The sequence below is a fragment of the Lissotriton vulgaris genome, chromosome 9 (genome assembly GCF_964263255.1).
Source record: "Lissotriton vulgaris chromosome 9, aLisVul1.2, whole genome shotgun sequence".
NCBI classification, from domain to species: Eukaryota; Metazoa; Chordata; class Amphibia; order Caudata; family Salamandridae; genus Lissotriton; species Lissotriton vulgaris.
In genome coordinates this window covers 779,236,874-779,253,402 of record NC_141697.1, presented here as the reverse complement: position 1 = coordinate 779,253,402, position 16,529 = coordinate 779,236,874, and positions in this window count along the sequence as shown.

The following is a 16,529-nucleotide window of genomic DNA, read 5'->3' as shown; positions in this document are numbered from 1 at the left end:
TCCAGCTGCAATGCAAACAACCAACGCATTAGACGCAGTGTATCCAGGCACCTAGCTGAGCCCCTGTTGATGGCCTGTACCTCCCCCTTGTTGTCTGACCAAAGAGTTAGTTTCATGTTCTGCATTTGTTCACCCCAGATCGTCAGTGCCACTATGATGGGAAACAGCTCTAGGAAGGTGATATTCTTGGTGATGCCTTGCCTGTGCCACTCGGCCGGCCACTGCCCTGCACACCACTTATTCCCCAAGATAGCTCCAAAGCCTGTGCTACCTGATGCATTCGGGTACAGCTCGATCTGTTTGCTAGTTATCCATCCCTCATGCCAAATTAACGTGCCGTTAAAGTGTGTCAGGAAGGAATCCCACATTGCCAAATCCTTCCTTACTTCCGCGTCCAGCCTGACGTGGTGGTGCTTCTGTGTGAGCCCACGGGTCAACTGTGTTAATCTCCTGGCAAACATCCTGCCTGCCGGGATCACCTTGGCTGCGAAATTCAATTTGCCTATTAGCTTCTGGATTTCCCGTTATGTTGCCTTTTCCTTTCTGCATAAGCCCCCAATCTCCTTCTGGAAGTCCTCTACTTTCTCTGAGGGAAGCCTGGAGGTGCCTGCTACCGAGTCCAGCTCTATCCCTAGGAAGGTGATCCTGGTGGCTGGCCCCTCTGTCTTTTCTTCCGATAGGGGAATCCCTAGCTCTTTGGCCAATCCCTTGATTGCTGCAAAGATGCTTTCGCACTCAGTAGCATATGCTGGGCCTGTGAAGAGGAGGTTGTCCAAGTAGTGGAGCTTCCCCCCCGCTGGGTGCCTATTGTGTAGTGCCCACTGTATGAAGGTGCTAAAAATCTGGAAATATGCACATGACACTGAGCATCCCATTGGCAAAGCCTTGTCTATGTAGAGGCTCCCTTCCCACTGGAAACCCAACAAATGGAAGCTCTCCGGGTGCACAGGGAGGAGGCGGAAAGCGGACTCAATGTCTGCTTTTGCCATCAGGGTCCCCCGCCCCGTTGCCCTTACTAGGTTTATGGCATCTTCAATTGTGGAGTAGCTTACTGAGCATATCTCCGAGCTAATCCCGTTGTTCACTGAAGCGCCCTCCGGGAACGATAAGTGGTGGATTAGGTGGTACTGCCCTATTTCTTTCTTGGGAACCACCACTAGTGGAGAGATCACCAAACCCTCTCTCATCTTGGCGGGGAGAGGACCCTCGATTCTCCCCAGCTTCCTCTCCTTCTCAATCTTCCTGGTTACCACCCCCGGGTGTTGTGCCGTGGACTTTGGATTTGTTTTGCTGCCCGGGGGGAGGGTGCCCCTGAAAGGGATGGGAAAGCCTTCTTTGAAACCCTGCACTAGTTTGGCCGTGTCTGTCTTGTTGTGGTACCTGTTGGCTAGTCTGTTCAATGCTGGTGTTTTGATGGGGGACCACGGTAGCCAGAAGTTCTGAAGACCTGCTGTGTCGACCTCTCCCCCTGTCACCCCCCCTTATTTCTTCCTCTCTTGTTTGTCTCCATTATTTTCCTTCCTACGCCGGCATCATGTTGCCGGGTGTCCTCCCCCGCATGTGGTGCATATGTGTTGGAACTTAATGCAGCCCCGTATGTGCATTTGTTGGTCTCAAATTTCCAGCACACTGCTGGTGGACCGGTGTTGTGTGTGGGTTTTCCGTGCCATAGTGCCTAAGCCTCTGAAATGGTTTGCCCCTGCCCCTATGGGCGTGCCGGCGAAAGGACTGCTCACTCCTGCCGTACCATGTCTTAGCTTCCTTCACCTACCATCATCTTATGGATGAAACCTGACAAATCTTCTTCATTCCACTCCATTTCTGGGTGAGTCTGCATTTTTAGTCTAAAACCTATATCGTATTCGAGCCACGTATCGCCTGGGAATTGCCTTTGTGCGTTATGGATGCTTGCCTCATACAGCCACAGATCCGCCGGGCAGCGCGCGAATTTTTCAATGATGCATGCCATAATTCAAAATGCGTCCAGCCAGTTATCGAAGTTCCGATCTTTGCGCTCTTTGCGCATTTCCCTTTTCTCTTCGTCTTTCCTATCGCATGTAAGGTCCAGCCCCTCTAGCTGCATCTCTAGTAGCGAGAAGATATCTACAAACTCCTTCCTCCAAATCCTTTTCTTAACTGCAAGCGGTATTAAGCTTGTGAGCCCTGTGGCCCTGGTGGTCAGTGATGCAGGTTAACTGTTCCTAGCGCTGGGATACCCACGGGTGACTACGCGCTCTACAAAATTTATTAATAATAATAATAATAATGCCGGCCCGGGGATGGCCGTGCATAAGGTTCCAGGGCCGGTGCTGGGGGACTGGGGTCAGCGCCTGCCCCCCATGCTACCACTGGTGACCCGTCCCCTGGTCTATTGCTTGTTGCCCCCTGGCCTGCTAGTGCTGCCCGGCGTGCGAACCCGGGATCAATTAGGTGCCAAGGCAACCCTGACGATTCCTCTTCATTATCTGAGTCCTCTGCTGCCCCCGCCCTTCTCGCGCCTGGCTGCCTTCCCACTGCCGGGTTCCCTAACGCCCTGCAATAACATTCATTCAATAACATTGGTGCCATTGCTCTAATGCATTCCGCCACTATTGTGCTTATATGCTCACCCGCTGCCGGTGTGTCCAAGTCTCCCCTGCCTGGTCCAGCCGCCGCGGTGGTAGGTCCAGGTGGCCAGGCCATCTTTGGGGTTGTTCTCTTGTGGGTCATCGCCTCTGCCAACTTGGCTGGCGCCCTCCTCTGTCTCTTGCCTGGTGGTGCGCTGGCTTAATCTTGCCTTGGGTTGCTTGGCCCTTCACCTCCGTTCTCCCACATGTAGGCCTGCAACCAACCGTTCCCGTGCACTGCTGATGCTTTCCTGATCCTCCGCAGCAGGTCTTTGAGGTCCTCCAGTTGTTTCTTGCCTCTTCCCCTCTTTGCCATTCTGCCCTCTCTGCTCCTTGCCGCCTGCCGGTGGGCTGTGGTCGCCAGCTCCTGTCTGTGCACTTGTGGCGAGGAAAAGTGTGCAAAATCGGGGAAATCCTGGGGTGTTATGCCACCTGTGCTGTTTGGCGGGGTGCTGCCACCGCGGTTATGCACCAACCCCTTGCTTGCGCTCTCGTGTTTGTAGGAGACACTGGTACGTTGCACTGATTTTTATTTTCTTGGCAGGGTGCTGCCGCCGAGTTTATGCACCAAATCAACTGGCCGTGCCTACTCCTGGAGCGATGTGTCAAGCGCACTGTCCCGGCGGGGAGCTGCCGCCTACGTTATACACCAACCTCTACATTCCCCCGGTGTCCTGTGCCGCTCCACTGAGAGCTTCTCTTGCCCCCCGTGGGGACCGCTGCTGTCGGGTCCCCGCTGTGCGACCTCGCCTCTCGACCCCGCTGCTTATTGTGGGTTTACCTTGCTGGTGGGGCGCCTTGCGCGTCCCCAGCGTTCGGCCGCAGTTTCCTTCCTTCCTGCTGGGGCCGCGGATTAGCGAACCGCTGCCAGCGGGCTCGTGCAGCGAGGCGCGATCGCTAGCTCCTGTTTGTGCCCGGCTGCAGCTTCCCTCGGTCCAGCTGCAGCCCCGGTGTTAGTGAGCCGCTGCCGATGGGCTCCAGCAGCGAGGCGCTGTGGCTAGCACACCCGGGCTGTACCGCCGCCCCGCCCACCAGCGCTTCCGGCTGTATGCTCTGGGCAGTGCAGTGGCGGTCCCGGGCACGCTTCTCCTTTGCCAATTGGACTCCTGTTCCTCACACTGCCAACCTCATCTCTTCCTGCCGGGTTGGCTCCGGTGTCCTCCGACGTAGTCCCTCTCCGCTCTTGCCGGGTGGGGGTTTCACTGCATCATCGTCCTTTCTTTCTTTTTCTGCCGGGTGGGCTTCGGCTGCGCCGCGACGCAGTCCTTCCCTTCTTGCCGGGTGGGCTCCGGATCTCTCCGATGCTGCAGTCGCCATTGTCAGTCCATGGCCGCTGGCCCCGTATGCCACCTGGGGGAGTTGGCACCCTGGTCTCCTGTGCTTGTAGCCGCTTCGATCAAGGTACGCCAAACTTCTTCAACTTCCGTCGATCAAGGTATGCCAAAATGCTTCCCCAGGTGCTGCTCCCCCTGCTTCGGCCATGGACATGGAGCTACCTGGGGGAGCAGGCCTTATATCCCCCCACTCCTTTGTTCCCTAGCCTGCCTGCTAGCTAGCTCCCTTATTGGGGGGTTCGTATCACGCTTCCCCCTTATTGGCTCCAGCGGTCCCCAAGGGGGGAAGCAGCGCACCCGGGCTGTTTACGCGCCCGGCTATTTGCGCGCCAAAACCAGTGCGCTGATCTGTTCCTGGGAGAGGAGAGGGGCACGGCAACCGTTATGGTGCCGGCTCTCGAGCCCCTCCTTCATGGAGGTAGCCTCTGCGATTCTGCAGCTGTGTTAATTTTCCACATAATTATGGATGTGATGTATTTGCCATATAAACCATCATCTGCTGCATAATCTGCATGTTTTACAAAAAAAATGTTTTTAGCTCAAACGGATCATAAGTTACTAAAATCATGGCAACGTGTTTGTGCGTTGTGAAAAAACAACTGGGCGTCTTTCAGATGCTTATTTCTGGATTTCGTTGTTAAAATGGTTTGAATGAGGTGAAATATTTGCCCAGACAGTTCTACCATGTGTAATACAATCAAAAAGTGCTGCATATACCACATAATTTGCATTTTCTTGCCACATAATTTAGTAAACCATGCCTCCTAGTCTGGCGCTCCCATGCCGGATAATGTCAGTGGCCCTCCCTGCAGCTCAGGTGTATAACCTTAACCCTGGCATGGATCTGGCCTTTCTGGACCTACATTGGACACCACTGAACAAACGCGCCACTAAAGCCCATTACGTTCTCAGTCTCCCACAAGCCCCTGACAGTGAGCAGGTAATTAACTTTGAGAGACGTGCAATTATGTCATTCAAATGTACTATGTATCCGAACAGTATTGCGATAGAGAATCATTTACTAACAGTATTGTAAAAAAAAAAAAAAAGTCTCCTATTGGTTCTGCGTCACACGCTGGCAGAAAAAGAGAGCAATTAACAAGATAATGGCAATTTTGGCTGCTGGTTTACCTTGGTGACCAGTGGGAGCAGGAATCAAAGCTCAACTAAACTGTAAATTAGATGAGAGCAAGAGCGTCTCTGGTGCTTTCTGCACAGGTTCAAAATAAAATTTTAGCTCAATTTCGACTAAAATACTTCCCTGCTGTCTAAAAATATCTGCGCCACAGGTCCACTTAGCAGTGCCATTACTTAAGATGGCGCCTGGTGTCAAATGCAATACATTTCTCAAGCTGTATATTTTGGGCTCAGCCAGGTATCCTCCAAGCACTGCCTGGTAATAACAGGACAGAAAAATGGGAGTCTTAAAGCGAGAGAGAGAGAGCAGAGATGTGATAGGACCCAAATAGGCGATAGAGGAAAGAGAAAGGGCAGAGAGAATGATGCGATGGGGGAAGTTTGCGAAACTGATAGATCTGAAACAGACCAATCAGTCGTATCCAGGTGAAAAGTGAAGTAAAACCGTTGCAGTCGATGTTGCTGCTACAGACTCCAAAACAACCTTTCCACCCAAAACTGGTAACACATTAAAATAGCGTTGAAATAAAGGAAATAGGAGAAATGCAGCACATCTGATTACGGTTAAAACCTCCACGTCATGTTTCACTCAGTGTTGGCACTAACTGGTGAAAAGCTTTTAAGTAAATTGTGACTATTACTGTAATAGTCACAATGTACTTAAAGATGTCTTGTAATAGCATTACAACATATCTTCCTAAAAATATAAAGCCAAACATCTTTCCAATGTGGGCGAAATTATTTGTCTAACTGCCCCATGTATGGCTGGACACCTTTATGTAGTTTGGGATTTTTAACCAACAGCAACTTAGATATCAATTCCACAAAATGGCATGAGTTGACGGTGTGACAATATATATCCTTTGTCCATATAATGACATCACAAAAAGGGATATCGCCTACTTGTGAGACAAAGGATATCACAGGAAGCTATGCTATTTGACTCTGATGCCATCACAGGAAGTGACAACGTGCAGGATTTACAAAAAAATCTATTAGGGGTTTCTTCACCACTGGCAGATTTATTGCAGATCACAAAAGTGACAAATTGAGGTATTTGGTGGAATTTTAATACATTCAGCGCTTTTGGCAAAATAGCCCCTAGGAAGTAGAAATGTCATACAGGAAAATTCTTTGACACTGGGAAGTAAGACAGTGAATCGATGGCTGCATTGTAAGGTGGTGCACATATGAAGTGTGGCAGACTATCTTAAAAAACAAACGTATCCACAATTGTATTGGAAACAGGTGAACGTATGCTGCAGGCCAGTACTTTGTTTTGAAAAAGAAATAATGCACTTCTAAATAGTGCAGTGAGCAGATGTTATCTTTGCCTTCTAGGAGGCTGTGGATATTGATCTTGGAGCACTACCTCTCTGATGACACCTCCACTGGCTTCATTGATCTGCTCTCACAGTGTTGCAGGTTAATTAGTTTTTCCTCAAAGTTCCTGCTAAGGGCCAGGCCGATGGCTATGATGAAGCACTGGCTGCATTGAGCCAGAAGTTGGTGGTTCAGTCCAATCCTGACTATGGGCCTGATTTAGATTTCAGCTGACGGGTTACTCCATCATACAAATGGGGGTGAGGTTGCACACTACTCACACACCGGCGGTGTCGCCCCTAAGGACTCTAGTTAATATAGTAACGTGTTCGCGATGCATCATCTTTTGATATTCTGCTATCTTCGCTGTCTTCGCCATCCCTGGACACGTGTTTCGGGGTATCACCCCTCGTCAACAGGGATAGGCCGTGTTCTGGGGTTGCCGATGGCTGCCAAATATCTGCCAGGTTTAGTACCACTCAGGCGCGTAGGTGCGGTTACTCCATCATAACGGTGACGGATATCTCGTCTGCCGAAATAGAAATCTCATCTATTATGGGATTTACATTTCAGTAGATGGGATATCCGTCACTGTTGTGACAGAGTAACCCGTCTACCGAAATCTAAATCAGGCCCTATGGTTCTTCATCCTGAAGTTGGCAACTCAAGTGGCTAAAGAACCAATTAATATCTGTCCGTATGTGTGTGGTATTTGTATAGCACGAATGTAATGAAAGAGTGTAGTGCATTACAAAATCTTATAAAGGTGGATACAGTCTCTGAAAGATGAGAGAGGTAGCTTTATTCTGAGAGTGGAAAAGCACTGTTTCTTTTTTGAGATGTATTCGTTTAAGAAACGTTTCTTTAGATAGTTCCTAAATTGGAGCAAAGTTGGGGTGGTCTTGATGGACAGAGGGTTATTGCCCCAGATCCTAGCTGCACGAATGAAGGCAATCTGCTTGTCATCCATGCCTGCTGAGCTGGTGAGCACTGGCCAAATCAGTATTTGCCTATTTTTCTTGCAGGATCGGGTAGACAGAGGGCGGAGAGTGGGGGGTGCACGGTCTCCTTCCACGGCAGGGGGGGCTTCGCCTCAGTCAGTTCAGGGATTATATGTCGGATTTACTAAGAAGACATACTGCACCTCCTTCGGCGGTGATCCTTCATCTAGGGGGAATGATCTGGCAGGTCTGGGTAGAAGGGTCCTCCTGGAAGAGATTATATCAGCAGCAGGGTGGCTGGCAAAGCGGTTACCGGGGAGCGTGATTGTATGGTCACAGCTGATACCGAGAATGCAGTGGAGAGGGGGGGACTCAGTTAGCGCGTTGAATCACTCGGTAAAGATGGTCAACATCAAGCTGGACAAGTTATTCAGAACTCCGGTTTTACAGACCATACCTCATGGGTGCATCTGGGGGGAGCACTCTTACCTGCGGGACGGGGTCCATTTAACAGAGGCGGGAAATGCCCTTTTCATAAGGAATATCTTGGCATGGGTTGTGGTCTTTGCAGGTAGGTTATGACCTTTCTATAGGTGGGTGCGGGGGGGCCAGATAGTCGGTCAACTATGCTGGCCTGTGGCGGTAAGGTCATAATCGGTGAGCAGCATTTTAAGGTCCTGAGGGGGGGGGGCGGGCCCATTCACGAAAGGGGCCGCCCGTCGGGAGGGGCCATTGGTCTCTCCCAGAACTTCAGGGGCAGGATATGATATCCATTACTTAGAAGGGTGCGGGGGAGGGAGTCTACTAAGCATGGGCGAATTTTGCGGATCTCGCATTCGCGAATTTTGCGGATTTGCGGATTCGCAATCCGCAAAATCCGCGAATTCCCGCGAATTTGCGGATTTTTTTTTTTTGTGTTCGCCCGTGTTTCTGCCAGTTCGCGAGGGTTTTTACAATTTCGCAATTTGCGAACTTACCTGTCGGGTCGCAAGTTTTGCGAACTTGTTGTTTCTACGTGTCCAGCCTGTTTGGGACACTCTTCTTCATCACTGCCACTCTCTGTCACCACTGCCACTCTCTGACTACTCATGCCACCCTCTGGCCCACCCATGCCACCCTCTGTTTCATCACAGCACCCTCTGGTTGTCCAGTGTACATTATTTTCGGCAAAGCAAAGCACACCTTCCCTGCCTCAAGTGACCTGAATTAATTTGGGGCTGATTAATGTGTCACAGAATATTTTTTTAGCTGGCACCTGCTTCCTTAGTGCGCCCTGATTAGTGATCTTTTGCACTTTCTAAGTGCTTTCATTGTTGCAAAATTAGTTACAACACCTGCCCTGCCCCAACTGACAATAATGAATTAGGGGCTGATTAATGGATTTTAACTTCCAGCCTGGCTCCTGCTTGTCTCCCTTAGCTGTAATTCAGGACCTTTGTGGCATATGTGTAACTATTCTGAGGTTCAGAGCAGGGTCACATAATAGTTTCAACTGGCAACTGAACTCTGGAGGGGCCCCTCAGGAAGCACTACAGGAAATGGCTACTAATGATGAGCCTGAACTTTTGAACCTGGTAAGTAGTTACTTTCAGTTTTGCTAAGAGCGTATTTCTGCAATTTTGCACTTATTCGCGGGGCGCGAACTCACGCGAACAGTGCGAGCAAAATCCGCTGCTCGCGGATTTGCGGATTTTGCGGGAGATTCGCGAATCTCGCGGATTGCGAATTTCCCGAAAATCCGCAAAATCCGCGAGCGGAACGGATTTTCCGCCCATGCTTAGAGTCTACGCTTTCCTCAGGCTGGTAGCCACCCCTCACAGACACTATGATGTCATCAAGGTGCGCGAGTGTAAGGGCCCTCCTGTTATGGTTTAATGGAGTTCAGAGCGCACGTGGGTGAAACGTGCCCTGGGTTGCGCATGCGCATCTCGAACGTGAGAGCGTAGCTGTAAAGGATCTGACACCGGTTAGCGACCTTGCCGTCCGACTTAATTATTAGAATGCATTTAATTTTCAGGATGTTAGATTCGGTTAGGAAACACGCTGTACTAGATATTTGTTAAGGTTAGCCCATCATACAATGTCAAAATGGATGTTAAATCTAATGTTCTGAAATGTGCATTTAATAATTGTCAAAATGTTTATTTGATTAAAAATTTTCATTTTATTTCATATTTGAATAAATACGGCCAGAGGGTCCCTGACCCCCTGCCTTCCAAAGACCCATGTGTTGACTTGTTGAATTAAGTAATGCATTTTGTGTAGTAAGGAGGGGGTGGCCGGTAGTCCCAGACCATGCTGCCGCACCCATCGGTCGCACTGCTGTATGAGAAAACTTCCCTCATATTAACCCCTTCCATGCTGATGACAGAACGGTTCCGTCATCAGCTACGGGTGAGCTGTGCTGATGACGGAACCGTTCCATCATGACCACACCCAATTCTGAAAATGCAGCACAAGAGGAAAATATCCTTAGCAGCGATGAGGTTAAACAATTGTTGTAAGTTTATCCATTTTCGCCATTATTAATGTCTTTAAACATACTGGTCCTCATTCTTTCTTCCTTCAAACTTTATAAATTACTGCAGAGACAGCGGAGGTCCATCCTGTTTCTTTATTTCATATTTCATATATCCACTGAGTGCTCATAAGGCATTTCGCAGTGACACGTTTACATAAAGATCAAGATAAACATTTTCAGCAAAAAATAACTCATTTCATCTGCCCAATGCATTTCGAGCCTAACTGGCTCTTCGTCAGGGGTCTCTGTAATGAAACAAAAACACATTTCAACTATCCATACACTGTTGACCTTAACGAAACATGCCTCTCCCATTAAACTCAAAATGCAGTAAAGCTGCGTGTGCTCCGAAAACATAACCCACCCACACCTTCAAACCCCTTCACCCTTTAAAGTGTGACAAACTATGGCCGATCCTAAAACTACTGACATTACTCGATTTCCCAAATCAGCTCTTAATCTACCCTCGCTTCAACCAACTGCCTCCCCTCCCTTCGTTGTCATATGCATCATAAATACCTAGTACGAGTCACCACCAGCAGCCTGACCTCCACATGTTCATTGCTTGCTACTCGTACTTAGGGCCCCATTAGGATGGCGGGCGGGCTTTGCCCGCCCGCCATCCTATCGGACATCGGGACCGCCCGCCCTAAGGGCGGGGGTCCCGCACTCAGCATTAGGATGTGCCCGCCACTGTGGCGGGCACATCCTGTATTTTTAGTATTGTGGCGGGCGCAGCTCTGTGCTCCTCCCGCCACAATACTAAAAATGCTGTGCAGCATTTACATAATCAAAGCGGCAGGCACCGCGCGGTGCCTACCGCTTTGATTATGTAAATGCAGGGGGTACCACAGGTACCCCCCCGTGTGCCACCCCCCTTTGGCCTTCACTCTGGGGGCCCACAGGGGACCCCCAGAGGGAACACCGCATGCCTTTCCGTGGCGGCAATGCCGCCACGGAAAGGCATTGTAAAATGCCCATTGTAATGATGCGGGCGGTGTCTGACAGACACCGCCTGCATGTTACTCGTTTTCCGCCCCGGCCGCAAGGCGACTGGGGCGGAAAAGTGGCGGGCGGTGTTTTGCTCCGCCGTGGTCCCCCCCGCCATTCTAATATGGCGGGGGGGAATACAGGGAAGGATGGCGGGCGGATTTCCCCCGCCAGGCTGGCGGTGGCTACCGCCAGCCTGGCGGGGGCAATCCGCCCGCCATCCTAATGGGGCCCTAAGTATTTATGATGCATATGACAACGAAGGAGGGGAGGCAGTTGGTTGAAGCGAGGGTAGATTAAGAGCTGATTTGGGAAATCGAGTAATGTCAGTAGTTTTAGGATCGGTCATAGTTTGTCACACTTTAAAGGGTGAAGGGGTTTGAAGGTGTGGGTGGGTTATGTTTTCGGAGCACACGCAGCTTTACTGCATTTTGAGTTTAATGGGAGAGGCATGTTTCGTTAAGGTCAACAGTGTACGGATAGTTGTAATGTGTTTTTGTTTCATTACAGAGACCCCTGACGAAGAGCCAGTTAGGCTCGAAATGCATTGGGCAGATGAAATGAGTCGTTTTTTGCTGAAAGTCTTTATCTTGATCTATGTAAACGTGTCACTGAGAAATGCCTTATGAGCACTCAGTGGATATATGAAAAATGAAATAAAGAAACAGGATGGACCTCCGCTGTCTCTGCAGTAATTTATAAAGTTTTGAAGGAAGAAAGAATGAGGACCAGTATGTTTAAAGACATTAATAATGGCGAAAATGGATAAACTTACAACAATTGTTTAATATGAGGGAAGTTTTCCCATACAGCAGTGCGACCGATGGGTGCGGCAGTTCGCGCCTGATTTTTCACTTACGTATGAACTGTGACCGGGGCGGTTCACGGGATCTAATGGCACGCATTCATAGATATCATGTATTTGAATAATGAAGTTACAGAATATGACAAGGGAAGGAGTGCATCCCTACTTAATAACTCTTTTTCAGCTTAATATTGTGACAGATCCCTCCTTTATACTGTGGCACCAGAATATTAATGCCAGAATATCATCTGACATAAATATCATGCCCTAAATATCTTTTCCAAAAGCGTCACTCCATCAGAGTTGATAAAAGAAAATCAACACCCAATGGGGCGATATTTTTGTAAACAATATTTAGGACACAATGCTTATGTAACTCAGTATTTCTTATATGATATTCTGGCATTCAACTTCCCTTGTGTGCCATTGTGCCCAGCAAAAGGGAAGAAAAGCTCCGCTCTTAGGAAGCCCTACCATTTTGCTTAAGGTGCCAATCCTCACAGACGTACCTATCATACCCCAGACCAGGTCTGTGCCTTGTCAGCAGACACTAGGAAAACAACACACCTGCCTATGCTGAGCAGCTATTTTCTAGAAAACAACAATTGTTGAAATGTACATGAAAAAATAGCATGAACACTTGCTTTAAGGATTGCAACGTTAATTTTAATTATTTGAAGACTATTATGATTTTTAGTCTTTCTTTGTTTTTTTAGTGCATGAGAATACAAAAGATATGGAAAAAATATTATACATTTATATACAAACAAGAAACAAACTTTGGTATGTACATAATTCAGACAAACTCGCACTCAACACATTCTTGGCCATCCAATCATACAAAGACACATTCATACTGGTCCCAGTGTCATAAAACAGTTGTGTAAATACAAAGACAATATCATTTGCTGATTTTTACACGTTAATCAAACTTTTTCAAAATTTTTGGAAAAAGAAGGAAATGATCTTTCAGTTAATTGGCACATTCCATATAGAAAAGAATGACACGGGACCGGGTCGGGTCGACGCGTTTCGAACCCTATAGTTCTGAGGGTTCTCTTCAGGACCACAGTTTAACTATAAAGAAAGAGGAAAACAATCGTCACTAACCGAAACCTGCGAGATCAACGTCTCAACCAATGCACAGCTTCCCTCAGCCTACCTCAACAAGTGGGTCAGGGCTCCACAGAAAGCAAAGGGAGACAGATGTATTCCCAGCGGAGAGCGAGCGAAAGGTGCTGCAAGAGAAAGAAGGTATACTCAATCTCACAGTGTATCTCACATCTAACTGTGCCTAGGCTAGTTGAATGTCGAAGTGGGTCTGCGCGCTTACCTTAAAAGCCGCGCGTGTGTGCTCAAAAGGATGCTTCCCAGTCGGGTTGCGCTCGGTCCGAGGGATTTGGATCCGGCGTCCCTGAGGTTGGGGAATGAAAAGGCGGAGATCGTAAGTCGCCGTCATGCGAGGGGAGTCGCATTGTCAGTTGCTGGTTATCGGCGCTTGCTGGCGCCTAGGTATGCTTACCGTAGTTTCGTTTTCAAGAAGTCAAAAAGATATTCGAAGTCCTCGCTCCTCACCCTGCAGTCAATGGCAGGTTACTGAGGCCTCACTGCGGGGTAGCTTAAGGTATGGCTACGCCCCGGGGGGTGTAGGGAGTTGTAGTCTTGTGGATGGTGTACCACGGAGGATTCTGGGAGATGAAGTCCTCTTGACAGTTTCAAGGGTAGGTTTTATAAATTTCAGAAATTTTGTTTAGTCCATTGACCGCTGTATCATATTTCATGATCAGCAAAGCTTCTCTTTGATTCAGTCTTGTTTCCAAATCCCCTCCTCTTGGGTCTTTTTCGATTTTGGACAGAACGGTCCACTTGAAATTATTTTTGTCATGTTTCTTAGTCACCCAATGGTGCACCAAGGGCGCATTCTCAACTTCTCTGCGCAACCTGGATTTATGCTGAGTAATGCGTTGCCTGACCTCTTGGGTGGTTTTCCCAATGTATAACTTGGGACAAGGGCATAGAATCGCATAAACCACATTCCTTGTTTTGCAGTTTGTGAAAACTTCATGCTTCCAGTGGATGTTGTTGAATGAGAACAATGTTTCCTCTATGGTGTCATGACAACAAATGCAAGTGCCACATTTATGATGTCCTTTAGTCTTAGGAAAGCCGAATAAACTTCTTAGAGTCGGTAGTTGTTTACTAGGTAATGCTGCCCTCACAATGTGGTTAGCCACGCTCTTTTCCTTTTTAAAAGCAAATAAAGGTGGATTCCTAAAGTCCTCGTGCAAATCTTTCACTAGATGCCAATTGAGATTTATCAACTTCTTGAGTTGATTTGCAGCAGGGCAAAAGGTTGACACACACACCACTCGATTTTGCTCCACTTTAGCTTTTTTGTGCATTAGTGTCTCGCGTGGCGTCCACCATGCTCTTTTAAGGGATAATTTTAAAAGTTTCCTCGGATATCCTCTTAGGAGAAGCCTCTCCATGAGTGAATTTGCATGGTCGAAATATTCCTCTTTGCATGAACAATTCCTTCGAATCCTGAGGAATTGTCCAAATGGTAAGTTTTGTCTCAGACTTCGCGGATGGTTGCTTGTGAATAGCAGCGCTTTATTTCTGTCTGTTGATTTTCTGAATAAAGTTGTTTCCAGGCTCCCATTGCGGGGTACAACTTGTACGTCCAGGAATGTGATGGATTGGTTAGAGGATGTACAATTAAATTTTATATCACTTGTACGTCCATTGAGCCATTCAACAAACCCATTGAGAGTTTCTACGTTCCCAGTCCAGATGAGGAAGACATCATCTATATAACGCATATAATGCGAAATCTGATGACTGAAGGGATTATCTTTGTAAATGAATTTTTGCTCGTAGAGACCCATAAACATGATCGCTAATTCCGGGGCAAATGGACACCCCATAGCTACTCCCTTGACCTGAAGGAAGTATTCGGAGTCAAAAGTGAAAAAATTCTTTTTCAGTGCGAAAGAGGCCAGCTGGAGGATGAATTCTGAAGGGACCTGACACGGTCTAACACGTGTGTCCAAGAAAAATGAAAGTGTCTCAAGAGCTTGATCTTGAGGGATCTGAGTGTATAGCGAAACGACGTCTAGCATCACTAGAAGCTGGGTACTTTGTTCGAACGATATTGTGCTGATTCTTTGGAGGAAAGCCGTGGTATCTTGAAGATGTGCTGGGATCTCTTCAATGAAGGGTTTTAAGAAAAATTCAATATACTTCGCCACTGGTTCTAATAAGGATTCACACCCAGAAACTATAGGGCGTCCTGGTGGATTTACTTCATCCTTATTTATCTTAGGTAGTAGATAAAAAACTGGAGTTCGTGGATTCTTATTCTGTAAAAATGACAGTTCTTTGGGTCCGACAAACCCTAGATCGAATCCTTTCTGGATCGCTAGGAATAGTTCGCTTTGAATTTCAAGTGTAGGGTTTTTTGTAATGCGTCTGTAGCATGAGTTGTCACCCAGTTGGCGATAGGCTTCCGTTTTATATTTATTAACATCCCAGATGACCACTGCTCCCCCCTTGTCTGCTTGTTTGACTACTATAGTTTTGTCATTTTTTAAAGTTGTTAAAGCCTCCTTTTCCATGCAAATTCACTCATGGAGAGGCTTCTCCTAAGAGGATATCCGAGGAAACTTTTAAAATTATCCCTTAAAAGAGCACGGTGGACGCCACGCGAGACACTAATGCACAAAAAAGCTAAAGTGGAGCATAATCGAGTGGTGTGTGTGTCAACCTTTTGCCCTGCTGCAAATCAACTCAAGAAGTTGATAAATCTCAATTGGCATCTAGTGAAAGATTTGCACGAGGACTTTAGGAATCCACCTTTATTTGCTTTTAAAAAAGAAAAGAGCGTGGCTAACCACATTGTGAGGGCAGCATTACCTAGTAAACAACTACCGACTCTAAGAAGTTTATTCGGCTTTCCTAAGACTAAAGGACATCATAAATGTGGCACTTGCATTTGTTGTCATGACACCATAGAGGAAACATTGTTCTCATTCAACAACATCCACTGGAAGCATGAAGTTTTCACAAACTGCAAAACAAGGAATGTGGTTTATGCGATTCTATGCCCTTGTCCCAAGTTATACATTGGGAAAACCACCCAAGAGGTCAGGCAACGCATTACTCAGCATAAATCCAGGTTGCGCAGAGAAGTTGAGAATGCGCCCTTGGTGCACCATTGGGTGACTAAGAAACATGACAAAAATAATTTCAAGTGGACCGTTTTGTCCAAAATCGAAAAAGACCCAAGAGGAGGGGATTTGGAAACAAGACTGAATCAAAGAGAAGCTTTGCTGATCATGAAATATGATACAGCGGTCAATGGACTAAACGAAATTTCTGAAATTTATAAAACCTACCCTTGAAACTGTCAAGAGGACTTCATCTCCCAGAATCCTCCGTGGTACACCATCCACAAGACTACAACTCCCTACACCCCCCGGGGCGTAGCCATACCCTTAAGCTACACCGCAGTGAGGCCTCAGTAACCTGCCATTGACTGCAGGGTGAGGAGCGAGGACTTCGAATATCTTTTTTGACTTCTTGAAAACGAAACTACGGTAAGCATACCTAGGCGCCAGCAAGCGCCGATAACCAGCAACTGACAATGGGACTCCCCTCGCATGACGGCGACTTACGATCTCCGCCTTTTCATTCCCCAACCTCAGGGACGCCGGATCCAAATCCCTCGGACCGAGCGCAACCCGACTGGGAAGCATCCTTTTGAGCACACACGCGCGGCTTTTAAGGTAAGCGCGCAGACCCACTTCGACATTCAACTAGCCTAGGCACAGTTAGATGTGAGATACACTGTGAGATTGAGTATACCTTCTT